At 35.8% G+C, this 11222-nt stretch overlaps 1 pseudogene; it reads right to left on the bottom strand.

The window, feature by feature from the left end:
* Positions 1-461: 461 nt before the first annotated feature.
* On the bottom strand, positions 462-10979 carry LOC110295858 (heat shock cognate 71 kDa protein pseudogene; annotated as a pseudogene).
* Positions 10980-11222: the final 243 nt, after the last annotated feature.

Raw genomic sequence — 11222 nt, 5'->3', positions numbered from 1 at the left:
AAATTTATGTCTGGAAGAAGTTAATAATAAAAAAAAATCTGAAAGAAATAAAATACGTGACTTGTCCAACAAGTTAAAAGTGAAGAGTAAAGAGTTAGTGTTGCCATTTTTCTTTAGTACCTCATCAGGAGAACAGTTTTTCTCTTATTTTACTTATACAACATGTAAATATCTCCTTCTACATGGCTCAGGGCATGGAAACTGAGTTGTATTATTGTTGTATATGCTCAAAGTAAAACAGGGATTAATTTTTAAGGAATGAACATTTTATATACACATAGATACATTGTACTTATTGGGATTTACATACATAAGGATTTAGTAAATCATTGGTTTCTAATCACTAACTTCTATGTAAACCTCATGGGACAGACACAAAATTAAAGAGCACTTTTGTTGAGAGGAAGCTATAAGTTGAAGCTTTTAGTTTAATTTTTTTAGTGCCAATTTAAATAGATTTATTATTCCATGTTACTTGTTTTGGGTCCCTGTGGAACAATGCTATGCCCTCTTCTTGGACTGAATGAATCCACCTCTTCAATGGTGGGGCCTGAAGAAGCACCACCAGATGGGGAGCTCCTCCACCTGGGAAGCCACCAGGCATTCCCCCAGGCATGCCACCAGCACTCTGGTACAGCTTGGTAATGATAGGGTTGCCGACTTTCTCCAGTTCTTTCTCCTGATGCTCAAATTCTTCTCTGCAGTCTGGTTCTTATCCAGCCAGCGGATGATTTCATTGCACTTGTCAAGAATCTTGTTTGTCTTCATCATTGATCTTGTCTTGACGTTTCTCATCTTCAACAGTTGCTTTCATGTTGAAGGCATAGGACTCCAGTGAATTCTTGGAGGAAACCTTATCTCTCTGCTTCTCATCCTCAGCTTTGTACTTCTCAGCTTCTTGTACCATGCGCTCAATATCTTCCTTACTCAAGCGGCCCTTGTCATTGGTGATGGTGATCTTGTTCTCCTTTTCTGTTCTCTTATCTACAGCAGAAACTTTGAGGATGCCATTGGCATCAATGTCAAAAGTAACCTCAATCTGAGGAACCCCATGGGGTGCTAGAGGGATGCCCGTGAGCTCAAACTTTCCAAGCAGGTTGTTGTACTTGCTCATGGCCCTTTCACCTTCATACACCTGAATGAGTACACCAGGCTGGTTGTCAGAGGAGGTGGTGAAAGTCTGTGTCTGCTTGGTGGGGATGGTGGTATTGTGCTTGATGAGGACAGTCATGACTCCACCAGCAGTTTCAATACCAAGGGAAAGAGGAATAACATCCAAGAGCAGCAAATCCTGAACATTCTCAGACTTGTCTCCAGATAGAATGGCTGCCTGGACAGCTGCACCATAGACAACAGCTTCATCGGGGTTAATGCTCTTGTTCAGTTCTTTTCCATTGAAAACGTCTTGCAGAAGTTTCTGAATCTTGGGGATTCTGGTAGATCCACCCACTAAGACAATATCATGGGTCTGTGACTTGTCCAGTTTGGCATCTCAAAGGGCCTTCTCTACAGAGTCCAGTGTGCCATGGAACAAGTCAACATTGAATTCCTTAAATTGAGCCGGGTAATGGAAGTATAGAAGTCAATTCCCTGGCCTGGGTGAGGAGAGGGTGTGCTTGGCTCGCTCACAGGCGATGAGGAGACAGACAGCTCTCTTGTTGTCGCTGATGTCTTTCTTCTGTTTTCACTTAAACTCAGTAATGAAATGATTGACCATTCGGTTGTCAAAATCTTCTCCACCTAAGTGGATATCTCTAGCTGTTGATTTGACTTCAAAAATTCCATCCTCAATAGTGAGGATTGACACATCAAAAGTGCCACCTCCCAAGTAAAAAATGAGCATATTCCTTTAAGCTCTGACCTTCTTATCTAAGCCATAAGCAATAGCAGCAGTAGTTGGTTCATTGATGATTCGAAGTACATTGAGGCCAGCAATTGTTCCAGTATCTTTTGTTGCCTGTTGCCGAGAGTCATTGAAGTAAGCTGGCACTATGACCACAGCATTGGTAACAGTCTTTCTGAGGTATGCTTCTGCAATTTCCTTCATCTTTGTCAGAACCATGGAGGACACTTCCTCTGGGTAGAAACTTTTTGTGTCCCCTTTGTATTCCACTTGGACTTTGGGCCTGCCTGCATCATTCACCACGATGAAGGTCCAGTGCTTCATATCAGACTGAACAACAGCATCATCAAACCTACGCCCTATCAGACGTTTGGCATCAAAAAATGTGTTGGTGGGGTTCATTGCAACCTGATTCTTGGCCACATCCACAATTAATCGCTCTGTGTCCGTGAAAGCAATGTAGTTCAGCGTGGTGCGGTTACCCTGGTCATTGGCAATAATTTCCACCTTTCCATGCTGGAAGACACCCACACAGGAATAGGTGGTGCCAAGATCAATGCCAACTGCAGGTACCTTAGAGATGGTTGCTTGCGTGTAGACCCAGCTGCGCTGATGATGAGACTACACGAATGTCCTACAGCTGCCTCTGCATTCAATGAGCTATTTTAATCAAAAATAGAAAAAAGGTAACCTTATTAACATTGCCAAGCTATCTCCTATATTTATTTGTCCTCCAAATATCACAAAAATTAAAAATGAAGTTTGTAACTTATTCACACAAACTGAATCCAAGTTATTGACCCAAAACACATAATAGTATGTATCTTTCAACCTGAAATATGGAATAATGAAAAAGTGGATGGGTAGGAGAAAAGATTTTGAGCAATATGAGATGTATTCATGAGCACAAAGAATGGATATTACAAGTAAATTCTAAAGTAAATGAAAAAGAAAGAAACAAATGCTCTATACACTTGTATATTTATCTAAACAATGTTCAATAAATAAAGGCAGAAACACATGCAGTTTGTTTGGCTGAATTAATTCATAAGAAAATAATGTTCAAAGACAATAATACATTACTAATGTTTAAAAGCAAAGCAATATTTTTGTGTATGGATTAATTATAGGGAGAGAGAGAAGATTAAGTTCTGGGAGTTTAGAAACAAACAACAGTATCCTTTTATGTTTTTCTTCTGGTTTTGAGTTGATCTTTGTTTCTGTCATATGCTTCCTTTCACTGTTAAAGTTTATTGTTTTGTATATTTTGGTTTGTATGTATAAATGTATCTTCATATAAGGTGTATTTTATGAAATAATATAAGCTCAGACTGCTGGCACACACCTGAACCTAAGTAGTGAAGACACTATGTAAGGTAAGAAGATTCTGAGCCAGCATATACTACACCATCAAATCTTATCTCAAAGGACAAAATAAATATGAAATAATAAAAAGATGGCTATTTGTGTACATCAAAACATTATTAGCAGGAGTTACATACAACTTACCTGAATTATAGCATCTGGTAGACCACATAGTAGTAACTTATTCTGGTTGTCATTTGTTTGCTTGTAATCTTTGCAATGGCTGAGTACTCAATAAGACTATAGAAGAAGCAGAAGTACTTGCATAATAACAGACTTGTACTATGCTGAGGAAGGTAACATTTCTCTTTTAAAAAATATGTCAATGAACAAAACAAAAACATCAAAACATTGGTTTTAGCGGTATATAATATATATATTATAGATATATTCCTATGCATAATTATGTGTTTTAGATAGATACATATGTATATGTTATATATATATATGTATCTTTACAATATTGTACAATATTATATAAATATATGTATCATGTCAAGATCATAAGAGAGAATAACAATTGTATACACATGAGTTTATTTTAAAAGAAATTATCGACTCCTATTTGTGAAGAATATTGTTCAGTGAAATGACTATGCAAGTGGAAATAAATCCATTGGCCTCAATGAGCTGATAGTCCAAAAGATGAATAAAAATTTAACTGACTACACACACACACACACACACACACCTCTCTCTCTCTCTCATCTCTATATCTAATCTATATCTATATCTATCTATACCTATACCTATATCTACACCTATACCTATATCTATATCTAAATTTAAAGTTTTTCTTGGAATATGTGAAACTCCATTTCTGAGGTAACTGTGAGCTCTATGGCTATAGGCACCTCCTCGTGTCATTTACTACCTTATTCACAACCAGTCATGACAGTGTTTATCACGGAAATGTACTGTCATCAAAGATTTGTGGGGAAAAAAATGAATGAGCAAATGCATATAAGGATCCGAAGTGGGTGAGAGAGACCCTTACATATGCAGAAGCAAATGCAAGATCATGTATGTACTTTAACCTAGGAAGCAGAGGGCTCACCCAGGAGAGTAATTTATACCTCTTTAGGGAAATGAGTATTCTGCGTTTTTTGAGGGGAAGAAATCTGAGCAAGTAGCATAGAAGTATGATGTGTTTTGTGTAAAAGAGGCTTAGTGAAGGTTCATTCTCACTTGATAAACACAACAGGAGTTAGAACAAGTATGTTGAAGAAAAGTGGAGCAGAGATTGAAGGAAATGCCATCCAGAGATGGCTCCTCCTTTGGATTCATCCCACATGCTGACACCAAACCCAGACACTATTTCAGATGCCAAGAAGTGCTTGCTGACAGGAGCCTGATACAGCTGTCTCTTGATAGGCTCTGCCAGACCCTGACTAGTACAGATGAGGATGCTTGCAGCCAACCATCTGACTGAGCACAGAGACCCTAATGGAGAAGTAAGGGGAAGTACTGAAGGGGCTGAAAAGGGCTTATCTGGGATCAAAAGGGAGGAGAGGCCCTTGGTCCTATGAAGGCTTGATGCCCCAGTATAGAGGAATGCTAGGGTGGTGAGGCTTGGAGTAGGTGGGTATGAGGGAGAACACCCTCATAGAAGCCCAGTAAGTGGGGGTGGAATAGAGGGTGTGCAAAGGGAAAACCAGGATATGGAATAACATTTGTAGTGTAAAGAAATAAAATATCTAATTAAAAAAAAAGTAGTAGCTTGTTCTTGTGAATTCACTTGAGTCATCTCTGAACTTAATAGACCCACAGAGTTGCTGTTTTGGTGACTACCATGGACTACTTCTGTAGTTAATCAGAAAATATCAGTTGCAATCCAGATCTCAAAATTAATTTACATTGTGTGGCCTAACAGTTAATCTGCTTAATGCACTGAAATTACAGTCATAACAATTTACAATTCCATTTTAATGCTGTTTTAAATATCCTCACTTTCAAGAATGGTAATTGCTAGAAAGATGTTTTGGCATACTAAGATAACTTTCTTGAATGATCTATACAGTTTGAATGATAACTTTACAGTTGAGTTTTTTCTTACAATATCCATTTGTATAGGATCCAGGAAATGCATCTTTGTGTTATAATTCTGTACACAGTTGTTTCTTCATGCTTCCATTGGTCTATAAGATCACTGATGCCAGTGGATTTAGTTCCATTTGCATAGACATTTACCCCAAAACTATTCTTTACGAGTAAGAATCAATCAGTTAATTTTTTTATAAATGCATGTGTACACAATTGTTATTACCTCTCTTATATTCTTGACATGATAGACTATATGGCTCTGTATGATGGTAAGTTTACTTTATATATACTAATTGTTTTAAAGTTAAGAGCTTTGTGGAAGACATAAAGACTCATTTCTCTATTGAAGAAATTCTTAAAGAAGAAATTTCACTTTTTTTTTCATTGTCAAATTTAGTGATAACCAAACAACTGTGGAACAAGCAATTGGCAGCATATAAGTCTGTGTGCTGACTTAGGTCTTAGGAAAGTCATCCTTAAGATGTAATATAGGTTATTAAATCCGTTAGTATAATTAGTAAATTTCTTTGATATTATTTGAACTTGAAATACCACACAAAATTTCTGTATCAAATTTGGTGTACAGTCCACCCCACTACTTATGGTCATGAATTTTTTAGGAAATACAAACAAGTCAAAAGTGGCTAGGTCATTGAGAGCATGTTCTTGAACGAGATCTTAAGATGCTAGCCTCCTCATCTCTGGCTTCTGGGTTACCAGATTGATCCTATCTGTTATCCCATGATATATGAACCATCACAGACTTACAGCAGTATTAGCAAATGGTCATAGACAAAACCTTCTAAAACCTAAAAATAAATAAGTATTTCATTCATAGAAGTTATTTAGCTAAATGGAAATGTAGTATCTGATTTGCCAATAAACTGATTCTTTGGAACCTGTAAAAGATGTTACAGAAAAGACCTGCTCATATGACCATAGCACACAGGAGAGTCTGATAAGAATTCAAAAAATGTGTCAAAGAATTTCATATTAACATATATGAAACTGTTATAAATATATTTCAAAATGTTACTTATTAAAACTATTGCTATGTCTTGTTAAACAGAGGTCTATTACTGTATTTTTTTTGCTATGGAGAAAAACTGTGATCAATGCAGATTTTAAATGAAAGCATTTAATTGGGCACTTGCTTCCATTTTCTTAGGGTTATTCCATGGTTATCACAGCAGGGATTGTTGCATCAGGCATGGCTCTGGTACATTCACTGAGATATTTCATGTCAAACCCCAAGTAGGAGTCAGAGAAAGATGAATATTGGGCCCAAGTGGGATTTTGGAACCTGAAAGTCCACCCTCAATGATCTCTTCAACAAGGCCATATTTCTTAATGCTTCCTAAGTAGTCCATCAACTAGTGACCAAGAATGCAAATAGAGGAGCCTATGAAGCCTATACTTATTCATGCCTCCCCCAGAAAATGCTAATTGTTTCTTTTTTGTCATAAGGAGTATAAAATCTATTGAAATATTTTCTTTTATTATTGATTTACCACTCCTAATCATGAATATACTGTTAAACCCATATTTTATAATATCTTAGAGTTTTACTTCCAGTTGTGAAACAAAAACAAAAACAAAAACAAAATTACAATTAAAAAAATGACAAAAAGCCCAAAACACCTTGTGATGGTATATATATGCTTGGGCCTGGGAATGGAACTACTAGGAGGTATGGCCTTGTTGAAATAGGTGTGTGAGTGTGGGTGTGGGCTTTAATATCCTAGTTATAGCTGTCTGGAAGTCATCTTCCACTAGCAGCGTTCAGATGAAGATGTAAAATTCTCAGATCTGCCTGCACTATGCCTGCCTAGTTGTTGCCATGCTCCTCACCTGATCCTCTGACTCTGTAAGCAAGCCCCAATTAAAAGTTGTTCTTTGCAAGACTTGCCTTGGTCATTGTGTCTGTTCACAGCAGCAAATCTGTAACTAAGACAAAATTAGATTTTTATAAGAATACATGTCCATTTATAGGACATTGTACACAGTTTACGTATGATACTGAGTTTCAAAGAGAACAGATTATAAGATATTTTCCTGGAAGTATTTTCACCTCCATTATTGTATGCTTAATCTGTTTGTCATTTAAAATCACTGTTAGTTTATTATTTTCATACTTGTATTATCTTATTTAGTTCTTTGGGTAAAATTGTAAGAAAATTTAAACTAGTGAAGCTTAACTTTCATATTATTAACCATTTTTTAAAAAGAGGACATACATAAAGACATATTATAAAAGATGCCTCAAATACTACATGAAATAGTCTCAGAGATGTAACAAAAACCCATGAGTCCTGGATCTGGAAAAGTAGGTCTGGTGTTCTTGCTTAGCTCACAACAACAAATAAAACTGAATGTATTTTTATAAATCGTTGACTCCAGTAACTGCATGGTAGGAGCCGAATGAGAAATCCACAGTCATCCTCAGACACAGAGTAAGTTTGAGGTAATCAAGTATTCTTGAGAATGTGACTCAGAAAACAAATATGTGTTTCCAAGAATTCCAAATTAATGGCACATTCTTTGTCAAATGTGACAGTATTATAATAGACGTGCTATAGTCTCAAATTTTTAGGTGATATTTTGGCCTATAAATACTGGAAAATGAAGTAGTGAAAATTTTGTTCTTGTATATTTTTGAAAGAAATGAGTTAGTTGATAAGTAATACAACATTGCTTCCTGTGGAACATTCCTTTTACAAAATACATAAGAAAATTATAATTGATGTCTAATTTTTCTTTCTCTAATTAAATCCTGATTTTTATGACTAATACTATCTACTAGAGAAATTTGCATGAAAGCCCTTTGAGGAATACATTATAAAATAGGAATCCTTATGATTTTGAACTGGCAATGTATTCTCACTTATATTAGCTTTGAGTCTTGCTTATTTCTTCATTAGACTGACTACACAAATAAAATAGATATGAAAATTAGATGATCAATGCTTAAAATGAACTGATGGCACTTAAATGTACGTTAAAAGCATTCCACAATTGCGTATTCCCTGGATTTTCTTCAATTGTGAATGTCTGTGTTAACCAACATTAATGCTCAAAGAATATCCCTGACAAGTTCTGCAAGACATATTAGTCATTGATATAGAGATAAGAATTTAGTAACAATTTGATGCTGCACCCATTGGGCAAAACCATTGTATAGGTTTATCTTTGGAGCCCATGAGCTATGCAAGCATAAGTTCTTTGTTGGACTTTAAGCACTACACATGCCCTTCTTCCTATTTAATAGTCTTACACATAAGCAGAAAGTAATGGTTAGTTAACCCCATAACATATGTGCCACTATTGTACCTGTGAGCCTATTTTCGTCATTTCTGACATTCATTGTTGCAATAATAGGCTTCATAGACTAATAAGACATTTGATTACTTTTCTCTCTGGTAACCGGCAGAACAACTTTGGATTCTATGAGGAATGAAGGGAGTTTATATACACATATATTTCTAAATATAACCAACTTAGTCTGCACAATGTCATTATTATATCTGGCTTCCTGGTATACCATTTGGCATTGGATTACCTGTTGCTATGTTCTTTTATGGGAAGAACTCCTTTCCTGTTGCCAAGTTTCTACAATTGCCTATGGGTTTTTGTTTTTGTTGTTGTTGTTGTTGTTATTGAAGTCCTTGTGGTCTTTTCACATATATTGGTGCCATCTTTATTCATATCACATTTAGTCAGTCATGCTGGTGAGATTTTAATGGGTCTTGCTCCTGATGCTACTCGGAGACATGTTTCCAACTAAACTCCTTTGTGCTCTGGCACAATCTTTCTGTCCCTCTTCAGCAATGTTCCCTAAGCCTAAGATTTGGGAATATTTTAAATATGTATCTACTGGGATTCTTCTTTCCACCATGTTGATTGATTATGGTTTTATGTAGTGGTTCTCACTTTTTACAAACAGAAGTTTGCTTGATGAGGTTTGAAGATTATACTTATCTGTGTGTATAAGGACACAGGTTTTTAACTTGTTTGGGATAATGTTTAATAAATTAGTGGTTTGTGGTACCAGATAGCAAGCTTCCAAGAAGGAAGGTCATCAGTATTAATACTAAGCAATGATATCTATGAAACACATCTGTGAGTAGTACGGCATGATAAGCCCAGAGACCTTCCTGTTTTCAGTAGCTCCAGTTGGCTTTGAATGTGAAGCTCCATGAATTCTCTTCTTACAGTTGCACATTTATTTGTTCTCTCAGCATCCTCTCTCCCTCTCCCTCAATCCCTCAGTTCATCCTGCCCTCCCTCTTTTTTTCCTCCCTTCCTAATACTTTCTTCTTAATTTGATGTTAACACACACACACACACACACACCTTTAATTCTTGAGAATTAAACTATGTATATGGAATATAAAATCCTTTTATATAATGTCTTAAATTTTTAGCCCTCATAAGAAATAATGAGTTTCAGCAATGTCAGATTAGGACAAAGAATCTGAAGGATCATTGAGCATAGGTAGGCAAGCTTGCAGCACCTAACTCTCCAAACAAGCTGAGTCACTTAATTACTGGATCAATGCAAGGTTAATTATTCCCATCAACTGTCATAATTGTTGAAGGCTTCTGTGAGGCAATATTAACAGAAGACTAATAGTGCAGAGCTTGAGATGGCTATGATGTATTCCAAGACAGGAAACTAGTGTGAGAGGCTTTGTTAGAGCACAGGTAAATGCTGACTTACTACAATAGCCTGGCCAGCTCAGCTGCTCTAATCCTGAAATAGTACATATCAAAAGGTCTGAGATTTCACATAATTTATATTTTTTTCATAGTACTCTGTTGGTGGATAAAATACAAATAACTATCAATCAATATAATATGATAAATTACTTGAAATTGGATCTTAATGAATCTGAACATGTTAAAAAGAATTTATGCATTATCTTTTGAATTCTTTGAACTACAATCCTTTAAAACACTGGTTTTCAATTTTCCTTATTCTGTGGCCCTTTAATACAGTCTTGTTGGGATGACCTCCAACCATAAAAATTATTGTTGTCACTACTTCATATATATAATTTTGCTACTGTTATGAATAGTAGTATAAATATTTTTGAGATAGAAGTCTGACAAAGGGGTCATGATCACAGGTTGAAAACTGCTGCTTTAAATACAACTAATACATGATAACATACTAGAAGGAAAAACAATTTTTACTGTGGAAAAAATATATGATCAGTTCAAAATGAAGTACTTTGTTTTACAGAAAGAAATAACATACAAATTTTAAATGCATCCAAACAAAGGCACAGTTTTTTTTATCATAAAGGGAATTAAGATTTTCGGTTTGAGCTATGTGTGAGCATAGTCCATAAACCCAGATCAGAATTTCTTAAATTTCATGTTCTAGCATTGAAGTAGTTATATTTCATTAATACCATAGAAAAGCAAGTCAGAAGTCAAAGTGGTAATCCGATATATTGTTGGGAGCATGAGTCGACCTGTTATAACAAAATAGAGAAATCTCTTATAGGTTTTCATGACATCTAATTACATTTTCAGCTTTTGGATTAGTGAAAGCAAGAGGACTGCTAAGAATACATTGCAATGTTTTGAGCTTGACCAATATATGAATCTGACTCAGATGTGAGCAATACATGTCTTTCAGGGCATCTAAATATAGTTTTAGATATTTTGACTCTGGTAATTTGCAATTTTGTACCTCATCATAATCTTGAAGTTGAGCCATTTGGCCCAATAGCTTCTTTATTATAGGTCAAGCTCCTCTGCCAGTTCCATCTCCCTCTCCCTCTCTTTTTATATTCAAAAGTGTGACAAATAACTGGAAAGTAAGGGTCCTTGAAATGGTTCAACACATGCCTATTTGAGTTTAATATCCAGGAAACATGAAGAAGGCAGAATCAACTCCAGAAAGTTCTCTTGTGTATTTAAGGGCCATGTTGTATACACACACACACACACACACACAGAG

This window comes from Mus caroli, unplaced genomic scaffold (assembly GCF_978045245.1).
Source record: "Mus caroli unplaced genomic scaffold, Mus_caroli_1 scaffold_1, whole genome shotgun sequence".
Lineage (NCBI taxonomy): Eukaryota > Metazoa > Chordata > Mammalia > Rodentia > Muridae > Mus > Mus caroli.
This window is presented reverse-complemented; position numbering and strand designations above follow the sequence as displayed.